Source organism: Ciconia boyciana, chromosome 5 (genome assembly GCF_034638445.1).
Source record: "Ciconia boyciana chromosome 5, ASM3463844v1, whole genome shotgun sequence".
Taxonomy (NCBI): Eukaryota; Metazoa; Chordata; class Aves; order Ciconiiformes; family Ciconiidae; genus Ciconia; species Ciconia boyciana.
The window spans coordinates 72,220,642-72,240,114 of record NC_132938.1 but is presented as its reverse complement, the minus strand read 5'-3'; the positions used below and the strand labels follow the sequence as shown (position 1 = coordinate 72,240,114).

Below are 19,473 nucleotides of genomic sequence, written 5' to 3'. Positions count from 1 at the left end.
TACTCAGGAGCTGAGAAAGTAAGAGTCTGTGGAAGATCCTGCATGGATCTTCCCAACTAAAAGATGTAGGCGCTTACTATTGAACACACAGCCCACCCCTACTCCCACAACAGCAAAAGCAAAAACCCTTGCCGTTTACTCCATAGAACTATTATTACTGTCCTAGGGGAAGAGCAAAAATAGCATCCCATTTTGCAGCTGGCTTCCAGCTTTATGTTAGCAGAAATGCCTGACACATGGGAAGCAAAACAGGTCGCACAAAAGAGGAGACAAAGTCAATCTCATTTTATGGCTTTGATTCACTGATTCTCAGTTCTCCTCAGCCTGGAGGAACAGTAGCCCTCAGGGAAAAGGTGCAGCTAACTAAGCCCATGTTACCCAGTTTGAGGGGTTAACAGAAGTGTTACGGGGCTACTCGGCACCTCGTCACTAGCTTGACAATTAGCGCATCAAACGCATGACATTTAGCTGCTTAGTGACTATTCCTTTAGCACTAACTATCAAATGATCTCTGTTGACCTTCCTGAGAGCAATAGCTGTATTTAAATGAGCCTGCACCAGTACAACTTCAAGGTAGAATAATAAGCTCAGAGTCAGTGACACGCTAAGAAAGCGAGCAGACCAAATCCTGTAAGGACACGCACACATGCACTGTGCCTACATGCATGTCTACATGCATAAGTACGCATCAAGTTGGAGTACACATTCTGATTTTCCCCATTAAAAAAAACCAATCAACCTACATGCCTTGCTCTTTCCACAGATCGTATCCAGCATTCAGAAGAGACCTTGAGCTGGCACAGACTAATTAAGAAGAAAGGGAAGGATTATATTTATGTGTAAATGATACTCTAAAAAGGAAATGGTATCAATAATGTAGTAGTAAAATACTTGAAAGGAAATGGATTTTTGATGAAGTCAGTTTTTCAAAGTCTTTCTCCAGAAAAGAGAATAATGCTTTTAAATTTCTATTCACGCTGACCGCTGCTACTTGTTAACATTTTGCCCTTGGGAGAAAATACAGCTTAGCGGTACAAGGGCTCTATAATAAGCATCTTTATCTCCTTGGGATTCTCAGGCCCGTTGTTTTTTTTTTTTCCTCCAGAGCCATACTGTAAACTGCATACCACTTGGGCTGACTCACACAGGCCTCGGGAGGAGGATGCAGAAGAGCAGGCTGTTTTCTTGTGAGAAGTTTGACATGGTGAAATTCCTCTTCCATTTCAGCAGCTCCAAAGCCATTTTGCTCCCAGCTTGACCTGGCAGATGTAACTCTTCTGCTCTCACTCCTTAATTTGTCTGCGTTTGGCTCAGGTTCATAGCTTTTTGGAGTGCCCAGTGGCTTTCCTGATTGGAGCTATAAAAAAAGCCTGGGCCCACTCAAATATCAGCTCAAGAGCAATATCGTAGGCACGCCTTGGAAGCGGCAGAAAGGGGCAGATGAGCTGACAGCCAGCATTCCTGTCCTGCCAGCTTGAAGGATGTTGCCCGCAGCCAGTCACCATATGTTTGGCTCCAAGCTAGGGAGCAGAGAGGCCAGAATGATGCAGAGAATTCGGATGACTTGTTAGCCATCTCTCAAGGGAGACGAGGAGCTTTGAAGCTTGCAAGCATCACCTGCATTCCCTGCCTTTCCTTTCCAAAGCGGCACGTTAGAGGACCGGCAACGGGAAGTTTCCTCTTAAACACTCTTAAAGGTTTTTGGTGGACAAATGCAACGGTTTCTAAAAGGGCCTTTATTCTAGGATTTCTGCAGATATATTGCCACTCTTTGAATTTGCTCCTGTTTGTTTTAATCAGGTGAAGACTTTTAACCTGCTCAGTTAAAGAAAAATAGAGGGAAGACACTTCCTAACTGCATACATACAACTTGTGTATTTACAGCACGTAATGGCGTACGCTTCAGAAATCGTTGACCTAATTTAGACCCAGCAAATCTCTACAGCGCAACAAAGTGATCAGTAGGAAAACAAGTAGGATCAGAAAGCACCAAAACAACTGCATGCAGTACCAGGTTAAACATTTACACTGTTTCAGACTTGCACTGGTTTGTGAGCAGGGATAATGGGAATGCCTTCATGCCTTCACTGTTCTTCCATTTTGGGTGTCGGAGACAGTCGGGGGAGTCTCCAACAACAGCAACAAAGCTTAAGCTACGCAAATTGAAGATCCTGCTAGCCTACTGATTTTATGCCCGTGCCACAAGAGCCATCACATTATACAAACCTACTGTACAAACTGATCAACCACTGTTACAAATGCTAGTTAAGATTTTTTCTTTGGTCCCTACATCAGTTTGCGCACCACCTCATCTTCCAAGCTGGGTGGACATAGACCTAAATGCCAAGGCAAAAAATTTTACATGTGCAGAGAAGAACTGAGGAAGGATAAGAAAAGAGAAAATCGGGTTACAGGTCACCTGTGACCTTCCAGCATCCCCTGCAAAGACAAGTGGGATTTGTAAGCAGCCTGAGCTTGGACTGCCTTGGAACAACATCACTGCACTCAGCTGAGCCGCTGACGTACTGAACGCGGGTGCTCAGAGCAAAGTCAGGCCATGCTCCCCGAAAAGAGTGCTCACCTAAAGTAGATGCACACGCGAGATGTTAATTCTAAGCCAATATTCACGAACAAGTCATCACCTCCTGCTGTTTCTGGCAGGCTGTAGTTCTGTGTACCACTGCTGCCACCACTCCAACGTGCTGATAGCGTGTGCTCTTCTAAAGCACTTCTGCAGCACTGCTGGTTGCTACAAACATGCATATATTTTGGTTACTAACGTGTGACCTTAGAGAGTTTATTAATGGAAAACGTTGCAGTTTGAAGAGGAAAAGAGTTTTAGCCTGAAGCAGGCTGTCACTGGATGACTGCTCCATTTCAGAGGTCAGTGAGTAAAGCAGCATGAAGTTAGCTAAAGGTGACCCAGGAAGGAAGAGAAAAAACACAGCATTTGTGTTCTTTATGGCTTTGTTATGGCATACAAGAACTACGTGAAAGGCTTTTCTCTATTTTTGAAGAGGTGTTTTTCCTATGTAATTTCTCATAGTACAAATCTAGGTATAAGATGTGGGAGGCAAGAACATTCTCAACATAAATATGCCCACCTAAATAATTTTAAGCAATTTATATAGTTAGTCTAACAGGCGTCTAGATCTCAGAGTTGACAGCTTGCTATTTTATTTTTGTTTTTTAACAACTAGGTGTAAAGTTTCAGTTCTAAAGCTGTAATAACATGCAGACTACACAGAATTATTAAGGTTACACGAAGATACTAGTTTAGAAAACGTCTGTGGCAACTGAACACAGCCTTTTCACAATAAAGCGGCCATGACTGTTTGAAGGGGATTTGATAGTGAACGTAAAATATTCAACTTTGGTCTATTTGTGCGCCTGTAATTTCGCTCCATGCACTTTCTCCTGAATGGGTATTAGGCTTTCTGTGTAGAATTACATTCAGTGGGGCAGAGGTATGATATTGCGCTGGGACAAAATGCTATGCATTAGAGCGTTGTTTAGGCCCCAACAGATTGTTATTTTTAACCACTATTTCCCTCTCCTTCAGATAAAAGGTAAACTTGTACAGGCTGCAAAACACCAAGGAACAACAAGGAAGACTTAATCACATCAAGGAATGACAAGAGAGATGAGCAAACCTGTTCCTAACTTGGGTTAGCCACCATCCACACTAATTACTTCAATCAGCAAATAAAACCCAAATCTAGCTTTCAAAAGCAAGGCAAAATTTGTAATCCCTTTCAAGTTAGAGAAATAATGTATTAAGACTAAGGGAAAGACTAAGAGTCAAAGTATTCCCAAACTAAAAATCAAGTACTCTGGAGCCATGTGAATAAAGAAAAGGCAAAAAAGGAAGCTGCAAAAGTAATCTTAAAAATAGGACAAAGACCTCTGACAAACAACTGTTAAAATATGGAAAATAAATAAATCTTGAGTGTGCCACATTCTGTGATCTAGAAGACTAAAATAACATTTGGAGAGTCATGAATCAATGTGAAATATTTCAGAATTCTTGGCTTTCCCCCAGACACATCCCTAAAGACATATTGTGGGAACATTCTTTGCACAAAGTATTCTAGCTGTGATACAGTTGGTAGCTTCCCATGAAGTTGTAGTTCCAATATTACTGTAAATACAGTATGTTAAACAAATTTTTTAAAAAAAAACACTTCCAAGAACAGAAAGACAATATACTGTAAGAATACTCAAAACCAGATGCCCCTGCTTGTTTGAGGTTTAAAAGTGCAGACGTTCAGAAATTCACATGTACAATGGCACCTCCAACTTGAATGCACAACTACCACAGCCAGCATCATACGCATTGACTTATACTTAACCATGTAATTTAGTGCTTTTTGTGGGGTAAGTGCCATTTAAGAGAAAGACTCCATGGCCAGCAAAGTGGCCTAACATGAGATGCTGTATTTTATGTGACATTAAATGCATTTCTTGTTTTAGAAAGCGTCTCTCCTCCCTTTTTCCTTCAGCACACAGCTACTGCCTCCCACCCCACCCCTATTTTGAAGCCTGTTTTTAGTCATTTCTCTCTAATCTTTCCCCCCCACACTAACCACCCATAGGCAGCATCCAAATCCGCTACAGTGAATGTTTGTGAGGAATTTGCCAGTGTTGAATCTTTAACGGCAGGCAAAATGAGTAAGTCTGGAGCCAGAGGTCAGAAAAATAGTTGTGTGAGTAAACTCTATTCACAAAAATAGTCTAAAATGATGCAGAATAGGTTCTCAATCCAGCAAGGCAAAACATATGTTCTTTCTGCTGCTGTCCATCATTTCACAAGCGTGGCTGCCACTTTGGCTTATGCTCAGTAATACCTTACTCCCCAGGTAGTCCTATTGAAAACTGTGAGACAACGCAGGGAATAGCATTCTCAGTATTAACAGCGGCAGCAAGGCTGTCCCTTTGTCAATCATCTATAATCTGTGCTTTTATTAAAAATAGTTTGGAGAGCTGATATGTGTGCTGACAGTTTCCAGCCCTGGTGCAGCAACCCATTCGGCTGTAAAGGGATTTAGTGCTCCAAATGCTGCAACAAATCTTGTAACTGCCCAATTATCACTTGATGGCCACCACTCTCCGGCACCCTAGGGGCCATGTCATTGAAGATAAGCTCTGTTTATGTTAACTTCGTGTCAGGATGTACAGCATATGTCTATGAAGCTGGATGAGTGCCCTTTTGCAGGATGTTCTGTACACTCACATTGTGCAGCCAAGAGCCCTGAAGGTGTTGAAAAAGAAGAAAAGGCCTTTCATAGAGCTTAATCCAATTAAAGCACATTAATGAAGGTTAGGATCATCTGTCACATTATCTAGACACATCCTTCCATGCATCATCATCTGATTACAAAGTCTGATTTTCTTTTAAGGCTTTTCATCTTCACCAAGAAAATGGGAAGGGAAATTCAACACTTAAAATACCGGAGGCTTAGATGGGATTTCTGTTTCTTTCCTTTTTTTCTTTTTTTTCCTCTCTCTCTCTGAAAGAAATATGTTGTTTATTTTAAAATAGTGGTCTGTCTCATCAGGTGGTACAAACTGGCATGCATCCAGTACAGCCTAGAGAGCAACACCAAATAACACCTCCTAAGCTTCTGTTTGCGGGAATGTAAAATCTTAGCACAGCTGAGTAAAGGAAGAAAAAAGCAGGGAGACTGAAACACCACACACTACAAATGAATAGAGGATTTCAGGCTCTGTCACTGCTAGAGCAGTATCAAGCCAGATTTCTCCGATAGCATTGAGTGCACCTTCCCATCATCGCCACATTAAATGCTTTGAGCAGTCATCAGAGAGAGATCTGCCATCCTTGATCAGAAAAGTGGGAAAGGCAGATTCTCATTTCTGTACAACCCTCTTTATGCCACTTCAGCAAGGCAGAGGCAACGAGAGGAGAGTTTACACAGCCAGGTGAGCATTTTCTCTCGCAGGAGAGTCTGCAAGCACAGCGAAACTGCCCTCCCCTTCTGCCTTGCTCCTCGGAGCAGCTGGAGAACACAAATCCCCTAGCTAAAAGGGCTAACGCTAGGACCAGGAGCGGTCTAATTTCCAAAACTCGGGCAACAGGTAAATCTATTAAAGATCAATATGATGAGAATCCTACTGGAGAAAAAATTATTGGGGAAATTCAATAACACAATAATGCCCCAAAAACATGCCTTGATCTCGTTATTACCCTGTGACACAAGCATGACAATTTTTCACTATATCAGCCCTGCAATTGGTTACTGCTACCTCCCTAGAGAAGGCTACTGGTCTCATACCACAGCTGTTAAGAAAATATCATTGCACTCCTTACCCATATCAGTGCAAATGCCAGTTACTCACGTCACCTGGCAATGAAGGTTAGGTTAGGTTAACTTTGCACACAGGTCCTACAAGTACGCCCAAGCAGTCACCCTCAGGAGAAGCCCCACTTGCTCACACCCCCTTCTCAGTCAACTATAGAAAGAAAATAGAGAGATTATTGTAATTATCCCACTGCTGTCCCCCAACCTTCGGTCAGCCTTTATGTCTTCTTGGAACTACTGCTTCAGGCTGCATGGAGACTCAAGCAAGCAACATACATGTATTTTTGCTTTTCCTCACAGCCAATGGGGCTAAGCATTTGAGTTTCTGAAGAAATCACAAAACGCTGCATGGTGTGTAGTGCCCACTGTTGGCTCGGTCCAATTGCTGCTGTCAGGCTCCAGGCACATATGCTGAAATTTGTGCAATCTGTACTCTGATATTTGCAGTACTGGGTCCGAAACAAAAAGGCGAGCAGCCAGACCTGCTGGGCCTCTTCGACAGAATTACTGAGAGGCTGAAAGGATTAATGGAGTATGTAGGGGAGTTATTAGCATTCAAGGAGAATCCAGAGCCTACAAGGAATGTTAGGTTTTTAACAGATATCTTCTTTGTGGTTTATTAAGTTTGCTGTGTACTTCAAGCAAAGAAAGCAATGCAGCATGCATGACCAGTGTGCTTAATTTCTCAGTTGCATTTAAAGTATTACTGAGGAGCATGCCCTGCTGAGGACTACATACATTTCTGAAAATTCAGCGTATACTTTGACAGAACATGTCTCATCTTGCATTGCTTTGCTATCTCACACGTGCTGAAATTAACGTTATTTAAAATCAAAGCCAAAACAACTTCTCTCAACCTTCCTCCATGGAAGGATGGGGGGACCTGTCTCCAATTTTGGAACTTAAAACACATGTGAGGACTTATAACTAGGAAGATATTTACAGGAGCGGTTGATGGAAAGTTAAAATGCCATGAAAAGGCATAAAGCATATTGTACTATTTTTATCTTCTTCCTATTTCTCATGTGTTAAGCTAGCGCAAGTACTACTACTGTAACCGTAAGACCATTCCCTGTATATTTGTGCTTAGGACACTGCAGACATCATCTTGATTAAACCACTCTCTATTAACCTACTGGGGACAGACATTTCCTTGTAAGCAGATGCAAATATTAAAGCTCATTAAGCATCAGGGTCACCATACACAGCTTCAGCTTCATCCACTTTTCCTGAGCACTGTCTGCCTTATTCTCCAAGCTGCTCCCAATGGAAAAGATCAAAACCACTATGAACTTACCCCCGAAGCTTCTGGCGATGGACAAAGTACAAATACTTTGCTGGTCAAGGTCAGCCTAATCTAACATTCAATACAAAGTAGAATCACAGAATCGTATAGGTTGGAAAAGACCTTTAAGATCATCGAGTCCAACCGTAAACCTAACACTACCAAGGCCACCACTACACCATGTCCCCAAGCACCTCACCGAAACGTCTTTTAAATACTTCCAAGGATGGCGACTCAACCACTTCCCTGGGCAGCCTGTTCCAATGCTTAACAACTCCTTCAGTGAAGTAAAATTTCCTAATATCCAGTCTAAAGTACATACAACAAACACCCGGGAATATAAGGCAACTTGCTATATACATTCTCTCTATTGGCTATATGTTGACAGTTGAGATCAGTGGCAATTGCACAGCAATATTTCATGAAGTCATTTCATTATTAACAGTTTCTTATTCTGCAGTGATGTATGTGTGCTTTCTTAATGCCTTCAGTGATAAGTTAATGTCCTGATGCACAAGATTTCATTAACATTAATTTAGCAAATACAGATTTGGCACAAATGTTACTCCGTGAACTTGTAGATTCAGATAGCCTTAAACTTTAGAAAAGTTTGCATCCCATTATAACCCCTTTCTGGTTTTATCCTGTTTTCATTTATCACTGGTCACATTAATCATTGTATGAATGTAATTGTTAAATTGTCATTTTATGAAAGAAAAAGGGTGCCCTTTTGACAAGCTTACATTTCCATGTGCCCTGTTTTGTACCAGTAGTAGCAGACTTAACAAAGAGTATGTGACCTGATTTCCCAGATGTCTGTAAATGTACTTGGCATTGAATTTTAAATCTGACTGAATTCAAAGCTCTTCATATAAAATACAACTCAAGTTAACTTTTATCTCTCTTTTTTTTCCCTTTCTGTCTCTCAGCAGCTGTTCTTCTTTTATTATTTCATGTGCTATATTCAATATGCAAAGTTTCCTTGTTTGTTAGAGTGCATTACACTTTCTAATGCATCTGTCATGTTGGAAAACAGGAAAGTAGCACAAAGCCTCTCTTGTGATCCCCCCCCCTCCCAGTTAAAGGAAGGCTTAGTTAGAAGAAAAAAAGAAAGGAAGGAAATTTGCCTCTGAGCATCTAGAGAGCTTAAGAAAAGGGTTCTTCAGCTTTATGAAACTTTAAAAATTAAAATACCAGTGAATTTAATGCTTAGAAATGACAAAACATGATGGGTCCTGGGAATTCTCCTTAAAAGGATGAATTTGGAGCTAAGACACAAGACAGATAGGAGACCTGGATTCTGTTCTACATCTACCAACAGCTTTCTGGTTAACCTCTCAGGCTGTATCAGTCCTAGAGATATTTAGAAAAATAATCCACATCCTCATCTGAACCAATGCAGGATCCTGTGGGAGTGGTTTTTTAGATAAAACAGCTAGACCTGCTTTCACCCTTACTGAAGTTAATTCTGCCAAAATTGAGCCAAAGTCACACAGCTCAGTCCTGCCTCAGAAGTCTTTTCCACACTAAAGCTTCCCAGAATATAAGCCACTAGAGCTTTGTTGTTAAGTTTCTTTGGAGCAGACAGATCACCAGGGTTGGATCTGGGTATTTCTTTGCAGCAGTCAGGATTACCGGGCACCAGGAGAAACCTAGCCTGGGCAGTAGGAAACTGGAACTCAGGCTAATTCACCCTCCCTCAGTCCCAGCAGCAAAAGATCACTCCTGCAGAATTCTGAAAGGACACTGCACCCCTCCTTACGGTATCCTTCAGTATCACCACAGCACGCTGCACAGCACTGAACAGCTTCCAAAACTATGCATACTATAGGGCATTCTCAGCAGTAAACAAAAATCAAACAACATAATTAATGGGTATTTAAATAAACATTAGGTATATCACTAGTTGCTGGGACACATAAGAACCATGCCCATATATGAATATGTTTTGTGTGTATAACATCTGCATATACCTGGACTGCTATGAACATGTGACATGTGCACTTAATGTTTTTATACATTCTTTACAAGCTAGTCTCATTATAATAAACTGCTTTTTTTTTTCCTTCACAGAGCTAAATGTATTCCTTTTTGCAAATGGCTGTCACTCGCTTAGTACGAGCAAAATAACAGCAGAAGGTATAATTATTTGAAGCCAGGGAGCACACAATGCCAATTCACTCAAAAATATACTACCACTATCACTGGAATTAAACCAGAACATGCTAAAACTCGATTCCAGGAGCACATCTGGGGCTGAAATGCACCACAATTCCAAAAGCGTGTGGTCATGAAAAACTTTCACATCCCTGACCTATGTTCTGGCAAGTTTTGCTGGTTTCTTCTGATTTCAACAAAGTTTCATTGGGACCAAATTCCCTGCAGTTCCGTCTGGCACCTGAGTCAGAGGTTGGAGGGCGTCCCCAGCAGCCACCCAGGCAGCGTGCTGCAACGTGCAGACCCAGATTCTTCCACAGTGAATTTTCAAAGACTGGGTCTTCGTTTTGTAGCAGAGCGATATCAAATCTAACATTATCATCTGTGAAACAGAATAATCTTTTTCCACCCACCACTTCAAGTCCAAACATCCCCACTGTTTTCCATATTATGCATGGATTTTCCTCAGTTTTTTGGGTATAAACAACTAAAATGGAGTCATCAGGCGCGGTTACAACACAGATGTTCTCTGACTTCATTCAAAGTTTAGTGTTGACGGTACCTAGCTACACTGAGCAACTGAGCTATGACTCTGGCCAGCCTCTGCAGCCTGGTCTGACCCAGCAAACTCTAACCCTGCTCACATTGGGTCAGCGTGGGCCGTGTCGTAACCTGCCCGTGTGGCTCGGTTGTTTTAAAAGCGCAGAGGATTTTCATCTCTGGACCCTGTCACAGCACATTCCCTGCAGGACCTGCTGAAAACTGCATGTCCTCACATAGGCCCAAAGCACAACACAACCTTTAAACAGACTGAAACATTTTGGCCAATAAAAATGGGAACTTGGTACTCGCCCTGTAGCTTCTTTGTATCTTGTTACCAGGCTATTTGGTCTTTCCTAATGCTATCTTACCTTTTTGTAAATACTATTTTATCTCCCAGTCTGTCTGCACACTAACATTTTCAAACAATCTGAAAAGGTATTTAAATGCCTAAAATCCTTTAAAACTTTTAATTGTCTTTTAAATACAGGTCTGAATGACTCAGAACTAGATCTACAATCAGGAGTTACGTGCTAAACATGTTCCTAATTTTAACTACACAGCTTCCTAGCCAACATTTCAACTTTGATTATCAATGTAGTGCTAAGAAGCTGTAGTTAAGATTGGGTTTCAGAGAGGCTAGCACACTGAGCTGCAAAATTCCCATTTAAACAATACCTGGGAATTTAGGATGGAAATATTTTAAAAAAAAAGCAGAGGAAAGGAATGAATTAAGCTTCCCTGCTCTAAAGTGCAAAAGATCTCGTCCTACACTGCAGAGAAGTGTGTATCTCTTGGTAGAAATATCAGACTCTTCAGATACATCATAAACATTAGACCTATGTAAAGTGCCCTGCCCTTAATCCACCAACTATTTAATTATTCATGTGAAAGAGTAACCATTTCAACAGCAGTGGTTTAGCAAGCTCTAAGCTAATGGCCACAAATGGCCTGGTACCAAGTCACTCCAGACAAGGTAGGAGCTCAAATCCCACCCAAGTGAGTACTCTAACCACCCCTGTATAAAAGGGCTGGTTTTGTGTGGAGTCTCCCTGGGTGACTTCCCTGCTCAGACGTTATTACTACATCTAAATGCCTTCCAAATCAGGTCTGCCTTGGCATACTGCTGGAGGTAGAACAAAATTACCTAGGCCAGACCACAGCCTTCTGCCCAGGTCAGGCTAAACTGAGACTTTAGAGTGCTTTAGAGCGTTGTAATGATAATCCTTCACTTCGTCCCGTGGGTGCTTCTGCCTCCTGTTACAGGGGTAAGCGATACACCAGATGGACAAAGCTGAGACTGAAACTTGTTTGAAAACGTCTCACCCTACACCAGCCCTGATGTGACTTTGCAGATCACAACATGGTCCTCTGTTCTGATCCCAGGGTTCCCCTTTTTGTTCCCAGCCTTATAAGGGAAAAATACCCTAGCCTTCACTCTGTGGTATATCAGCACCAAGAGCAGCAAAGAGTGTGGAGATGAATATCCATACCATTACATTTCTGAGGCTGTTTACGTTCCTGAAAAGCTGCTGTCAGTACTGCACAAGCATTCAGTTTGCAGCCAATCTCCTGCAGTTCAGAGATCATAATGGAACGGCTAAAAATAATAGATCAGAGCAAAAAAGTGGTGCCTGATCCACAGTTTCATAGGTTTCTCCATATCCGTTAGTTCTTTATTAGTTCTTTCACGGGAGTAGTTTTAAATCTCTGTTAATGCCCCAAACCTACCAGCTCTGAGAGGGCTGGGAAGGGGTAAATAAAATGTAAGACTTTTAGTAAAACAGTAGAAGGAGTAGAAATTAAGCATATATTTCTGTATGCATGTGGGAGAACAGAAATTCAGAGACTGGTGTGAAGAGTGGGAAGAAAGGCTGCAGGAGCAGAGAAACGGGGAATATTTTAGAGGCAGGAAGGGCTATTTCAGGAATCTGTCTAGAAAGTGATCAGCAGATGGAAGGTTCACAACATCTGGCATTTAAAGAGAAAGTCAATATTGAACAGGATTTCCTCTGTCTTTCAAAATATTGATTTTTTGAAAATAAACAGCCTTTAAAGGGCACATACATACATACGAAAAAACCCTCACAAAAGCAAGCTAGCTATGGTGCTGGGTCTTAGCACATCACACAGCTGTTTCAAATGCGGCTACCACCTGCTCCAAGGGTAGATTTAAACCTTAAAGACTAGAAATTGAGGAACAGTTGTCCTCAGTTGATCAGGTCATATGATTTCCATGATTCAATCTAACCTTGAAGTCCATCTGCAATTCCCATGGGCCATGGCCAGAACATGTGTTATGTGAACAGCAAAATCCAGCGTGGGGCTTGCTTGTCAGGGCTACAAGCAGAAAGCAGCCTCTCATATTCTCCACCTTGGATTTTAACACAGCCGAAATGAGCAGGACATCCTACATTTGTGTGCAGCTGAAAAGTGCACCAGCCACAAACACATCATGCCTCCTGCCCCTCTCACAAGCAACAGGGCAGGAATGGGGCACATGCCACTTCTCTGCAGCACTCGTGTGCCTGTGTTTCCTACCTTTCCCCCATGAGACAGAAACGGAACAGAACTGCAAAAAGCTATTTTGCAGGGAAAGACATATGTAGTGCGGTCCATAGCTCATCTGTGCTTACAAGAGCTCTCTAGGCTGTGTTGGTTGCTCTCCTGAAAGTATTATATATTTAGGTACATAAAAATAAGTATTTATCAGATCAAGGCCCAGAAAAAACAGGGTACATTTATCTATTCTTACAGGAATTTACATGTTTCTACATTTCTCAGATGTCAATGATTTTATAATATAGAGAAATATTTCAGAAAAAAGTTTCACTCTTTTAACAGAATATTCTGTTAAATGAATTAATAATGAATCTGATCTCTCCAGTTTCCAAATGAGCCAAACCCTCCATCCACTCAAGCATGTTAAATCAGTTGTAACTATGACCAGAACTGGCACTGTGTTCCCAAAAATGAGGTTCTAATGATCTATGCTGCTATCTTGGAAATTAATTATAAATACCTTTTAAAATAGAGTAGCGACATTTTAGTTCCATTCTTTTTCCATAGCAACTTTTAAATCAAGTGTTGTCTCCACATGCCAAGTCAGCATGGCCAAAACCACCACATATGGATTAAGGTGGATGTTAAAGAGGGAGCAGTATCTCAAAAATGGTTTCTCTTTCAGAAGGGGAATTTCTTTTTCTGTTCCTTTCCTTACTCTGAAGTATACGCTCCTTCCAAATTGAAAAAACATGTGCATGGAAAAAATATAACAGGAAGCTTGGAGGAAGGAGCCACAACAGGAGGTCATCATTAAAAAATTCTAAGTTTAGAGCTGTAGAAGGCCAGGAAGTGTCATTCACCCCTTACGCCCTGGTAACAAACCTAGAGTTGGGTTGGAAAAATCTCAGTCATAAACAAATTTCAATATGTGCCTGAAGGGAAAGTTAAATGAAATCTGTGCCATGTAGCCAAAACTGTAAATTAAATCCTAAACAATCATCCCCCAAAAGAGTCAACAACCCTAGTCCAGATAAAAGCCAGTTTATTTTATACACTGAGAGCTATTCAGATGTTCTAAATTCCATCTAAGCCCCTGAGCCCAGTGTTTCCTTTTCACTAAATGTTTTTGAAAGCCTGAAGCTAGCCAAGAGAAAACACCAAGCACAAAGACTCATGTGCAATTCTGGCCACGTTAATAAGCCCTAGATGATAAAGGTCTTTTCCCTTCCAAATTTTTTCCCTGAGTTAAGCTACCTTACCCAAAGCCCCTACCAAGAGGTTTGATATCTCTGCATGGACAGGAATTACTAAAAAATAGGAAGATGGACACCGTCATCCCTCAAGGTCTCAGGCTTTCCTTGCAAAAAAAGGAAACAAATCCTTGCAGAGTACAGTGTACAAAAGCCAGTAGTGTATAGTTCACTGGAGCAGGGGTTACTGTTTATTCACAAGTTGCAAGCCTGTATCCCCAGAAGAACTGTCTGATGAGGAGGACATGAACATAAGCCAGCTGAACTGTTTCTTTCTACTTAGCAACTTATCTTCTATGTAATTTCTTTCATTTCAAAATCTTTCTTTGAAAAGTGATGTGGAACTAACGCAGCAGCTGCAGAACACTGCTGCTACATACCTGGTTCATTGCACAGGCCACTGTAGAAAGCAACTGAGGAGGACTGGATAGTCTGTCTCCTCTCTTAAAAAACTTACCAGCACAAATAGCTGATGGCTACAAATGGTCCAGTATTGGGGATGGCTTTTGAAGATGACTGGAACAAGCTACAAAAACTCACTGCTGCAGCCAAACAAGCTGTTTGTAAAATGCTGGACAAAGAATTTCTTTCGGATCTCTTTCAAAGTTTCTCAGCAGCTGGCCGCGTACAGAGCTGCTTACGCTGATGGTGTACGATCTCCTTCTATGCATTATACAACTTGTTTCTCTAAATTCAGATGTTAGACAATTTATTCTAATTTATTATCTATTTCTATAGTATTAAAACCAACAACATAATCTTCAGGTTTATTAATTTGACTACATGTTCTGCTCTCCCTCTCCTCTCCTAATGACCTGGAGCCGTGAATAGGCTGTTGTTCTGACGCTACTGGGTATGAACGGCCTGTTAGCATTCAAAGTTAGTGCAGGCACTGGTTGTTTGGCATCCCTGAATTTATGCCCATCTGTCAAAGTGGTTTTGTTCCCACTCAAACAGTCATATGTCGGTTGCAAGAGAGTACTGGCACCAGGTGTAAGTTTAGAGTAGATGCAGCTAGAGTGTTTAAAAAAAGAAAAAGAAAAAGAAAAAAAAGAAAAAAGTTTTGCTTTGCAAGAAGCTTCTTCTGATAGCAAGTAATCAAAACATATGGAGATTACAGACTCAGATTTGTTGACACTTTGAGGCATTATGCCACAAACAAATGCTTTTATCCTTAAATGTTTCATTGCTGGGAATTTACATTTGAAAAGCCTAATTAAGGGACAATATTGTCCCCCACAGAAAATAAGCAACCTCCACAAATTCAGTGGATATCCTTTGAAGTAAGCTGAAAAACTTACCCTTACATAAGACTTCATTTCGTTAGTGGAGGGCTGGTGTTTCTTGCTTCTTTAAATGAGTTACAGGCATTCAAACAGGCAGAGGCTAGGGAAAGTTGTCCCATGAAGAAAAGCAGCAGCAAGTTTTGCTTTTTGGGAACACCATTTTCTTTATTCTGATCACATTTCCTGTTCAGGCACAAAAGAAGGTTTACTCCTTTCACAACAAGCAAATTGAGACTTTTCTAAAGCTGTGAACCACATTTAGAGATTAAGGACGTGGGCATATGTGTTAGATGTTCAGTAGCTTGTGTGTTTGCAAGGATGTCTAGAGGATTTGGTCTAATAGGAAGAACCCAAGTCTGAACTCTGACAGAAGACTTATTTTTCTCCCTCTCTAGTTATTTGAGTAAGAAAACCTTCCCTACCACATCCTACATTCAGGGGACAGGCCTCTCTAATGAGAGAAGGGTCACCCCTTAAACATGCTGAGAGAAGGTGGAGGAGAAACAGAAGGGCAATGGGATTAGTTGAATGGGATGAGGGAACAAAAACTGGCGAGCACGAGGATAGCACCCTCCAGCCATACCTTGGGTACGCTGAAAGGAGAAGGTGCTTTATTGTGCCAGAAGGACACAGGAGTTCAAAACAATACCAGGTAATTTGGCTCCAGCAGCTGGACCCCTCGTGACTGGTAAAGCCCTGAAGCCTGAGAGTGATATCCCTCACAATTCATATATGTCCAGTGGACATCGGGGAGCGATAATTTAGGCAGCTGGCAGAATTGATTTAATCTTTCTTCCCATTCATGCTTACTGAAACCTCCAGTTTTCTCTCTGTTACAGCAAGCGGCAATGAAAATGACGTGGAGATGGTAGCACCTCAATAGGTCGGGTGTTCTGCGTCAGGCAGTTTGGAAGGTGATCGGCTTCCCCATTGAACAGCCAGGTGTGACAGAAATGTTACAGAAGCATCCCAAGACAACTCTGCACAGGTCTGTGAAACATGCCTGGCGTAAAGCTGCTATCTGGTGTGCAGCACAGACATACCTCGAGGGGTCTGGGGGCACCCTCAGGGCTTACAGGCCAGACAGAGCCTGGGTGTCTTCACTGAGACATCCCTCAAGGACAATCTGTCTCAGCTAGCATGTGTTACTTGGACTTTGGAGGACATATATCACGGTTCTTTGTCCTGCAATAAACTGAGCTAGGATGCTTTGCCAGTAAATTTTGGGAAAGGCAAGAGGAGTATTGGAGGAGTGCCCTCTTTGACTGCAGGGTGATGAGTGGGTGAAAGCATCACTTAGATATTGGACTATACTCTCAGTTAGGCAGCAGGTCTAGATAGAAACCATCAGATTTGCAAGACAGCTTTGTGTATTAATAGGTACCAGGCATAAAAAAGGAGACTCAATAAAACGTCGTGCTAAAGCTGTAGGGAAAAATATAACAAGCAAACATCTTTCTCCCCACATCAAGGTACCTTGTAAGCTAACGAGCCAGAAACAGATGTTTGGTATCTTACTTTCAGAATCAGCAGCTCCCTAAAATGATTCCTGAGTTTTGTCATCTTTGGTGTTCTGCTCAAAGCCAACCGTTTAGAGACAGAAATAGTTCTGACAGCGCTATGCTGGCTGGTGCTTCCAGCTACGCTCTCTTGCCTGCAATTAAAACATTATGCTTTATATCCTTGTGATAAAAAGGGATAAAAAATTTTTCTTGGCATCCAAATAGTTACTATCTTCAGACTTTTATGAGAGTTTTGGATTTTGCTTAAGAAAACAGGAAATGGAAAAAATGTAAATAAAATAGAGATGTTGGAATAATCCCATAATGTACCCCTTTCATTCTCATGATGCTCAGTTGCTGAGGGTTGCCAAACCCTTTCAGTTATGTTAACACAAATTAAAATCATATTAAGGTGCAATTCCCAACTGTAGCTCACACATTAAGATGCCTTAACAAAAATGTGGGCAGACAGTAGTTTGTTGGAAAGAGAAAGAGATAGAGAGAGGGCAGAGAATGTAATTCCTTCACAGTAAGTGGAAGCATTTCTGGATGAAATAGTACTAGCAGTACTTATTAAATTTCATAACAGGATGTTCTCAGCTCAAATATCCTCCTTAGTCCTTGATTTTATAACCGAGACTGGCAGAGCAAAACCACTATGGGACCAGACAAATATAAAAGTTTTACTTATTTTAAATTGCTTTTTCCCTCTAGCATTGCTGCCCCAGACTCTCTGGATTCCTGAGATTCAGGCACACTCCTACATACCTCACTTCATGCACCAGGGGAAGGCCCTTTTACCTTCCAGATTCCTGCATTACCAGTTCTTAAACCAGCCTTGCAATTTGAATGTAGTTATCTTCTGGGTCTCTGTCCATCCATCCCTGGTCCCAGTCCCTGTCCACCACCGAAAAAACCCTCCCATCCTCTGAGTTTTCAGAGAAGGTAGAACAGCCATCTCTGTCTACTTTGCACATCAGTTAGCTCTAATAAGCTGGCATATAATTCTCAGCTTTGTCATAAAACCTTCACAGGTAGAGGTTCAGGGCTAGACAGACCTTTCGTCTTTTATTGACCATGCCCCCCTTTGAGACTCCTCAGGTGCAAACACCAGATGCATTCCCACCTTCTCTCTAGCACAGAGTAACCCAGTTAGGAAGGGTTGGAGCCTTCCTTTCCTCAAGCAACAGAGCACTATTGCTTGCTTTGGATATGCTAATATTTTCTGGGCCTCCTCCAAACTGTCTCCCTGCCCAGACAGATTGTTAATGACTGTTCCCAGGACTGCCTAAGCCTTTAACAGGTTGGTAACTCATTACGGTGAACAATGTCCCTTTTCCAAGGCAAGGAATTGCTCCAACATCAAAGTTCTGCCTTTCCATACATTAATTCTTGTATTTCACACAATATGTTTATTGGTAACCACACTTAATGCATACCTATATGACTAATGCATATGACTCACTACTGAATATTGATAAAGATCAGACAGAGAGACAGGCAGACGTTTCAGGGTGATAAGAGGTTTGGAATGGCACCTGTCTAAATAAGGAAACAAGATCAGATCATTAGCCTGCTATGATTTACAACAGATATTGCTGTTACCACCTGCACTGTGCTATTAGATTTTTTCTTTTTTTTGCATTATTTTTTCCTACATTATCAATCTTGCACCTAGGTAATGCTATTTTATTCTCACTTCTGGCTTGACCTGGGGCTGCCTCATCACCACAGACTTGCTGGGCAATCACTGAACCAAGGCTGATCCCAGTCACTGTCTCTGGGCCTGATCATGACCCTGATGGTGCTGACTCAACTTCAGGCCCCTTGTAGATGTGGTAGCCCCTTGCCTGCCTGGCTGTCACCCTCAGCACCCAGCTCACCTGCCCTTGTGGAGCTGCCAGCTGTCACTGATCCCCCAAACTATTCTGCCATCAAATTTGTTTCTTTTAAATAGCAGCTGCTCCTAGGATCCATCCAGAATCCTGACCATGCAGAGCTCTGCATTACCATTGCCAGTAGCAACAGCATGCTGGACAATCCCACAATTAGCTGCCAAATGAGCGTGTCTATTTGAGGACCCCTCTACCTCTGCACTCTGTGCTCTGTGAGTGCTCTGCGCTCACTCCACTTATTGCTTGTCCTTGGGAAGATCAAAGATTATTACATGTTTTGGAGCACAACCAGAACCTTAATTTTATTCCTGGTGCCTCATAATGTTAAAAGTTTAAAGAAGATGTTGATACTATGGCCCTCGCTTATGTTAGCAGCAGAAGTTCCTTCAATGCAAACACAGGGAAAGCAGGTGTTTGGCAGTGAGCAGTTTTTCTCTTGTGTCCACTCAAGAAGACATAATGGCAGCACATATCAAGCCTATTGATTGTGAATGCCAGCTATGGGGCTTACATGGAAACACGTCTCCGCTCCCAACAGGTTAGGAGGAACATTATACAGCTGAAAGCCAACCGTGAGTCAAGTGATTCATGGACAAGTAAAAGAGGCTTTGTTATGTTTTTTCTCCCTTGAAACAGAATTACGTTTCATGGATGGTGAGATAGAGAAGAGCCTCTACAGAGCTCCTGTGGATGCCATCCACAGAATTCTAATGTATGCTAAGTTGAATCATTA

At 41.8% G+C, this 19,473-nt stretch overlaps 2 long non-coding RNA genes across 7 annotated transcripts in view; one reads left to right on the top strand and one right to left on the bottom strand.

The window, feature by feature from the left end:
- Positions 1-1,227, top strand: part of LOC140651843 (uncharacterized) — a 47,550-nt gene extending 46,323 nt beyond the window's left edge. The window contains exon 3 of the long non-coding RNA XR_012042554.1: positions 1,106-1,227. This is a non-coding gene — a long non-coding RNA (uncharacterized lncRNA). The remainder of the gene's footprint in view (positions 1-1,105) is intronic.
- LOC140651841 (uncharacterized) overlaps positions 1-19,473 on the bottom strand; it is a 174,885-nt gene that overhangs the window by 79,609 nt on the left and 75,803 nt on the right. The window lies entirely within an intron of this gene.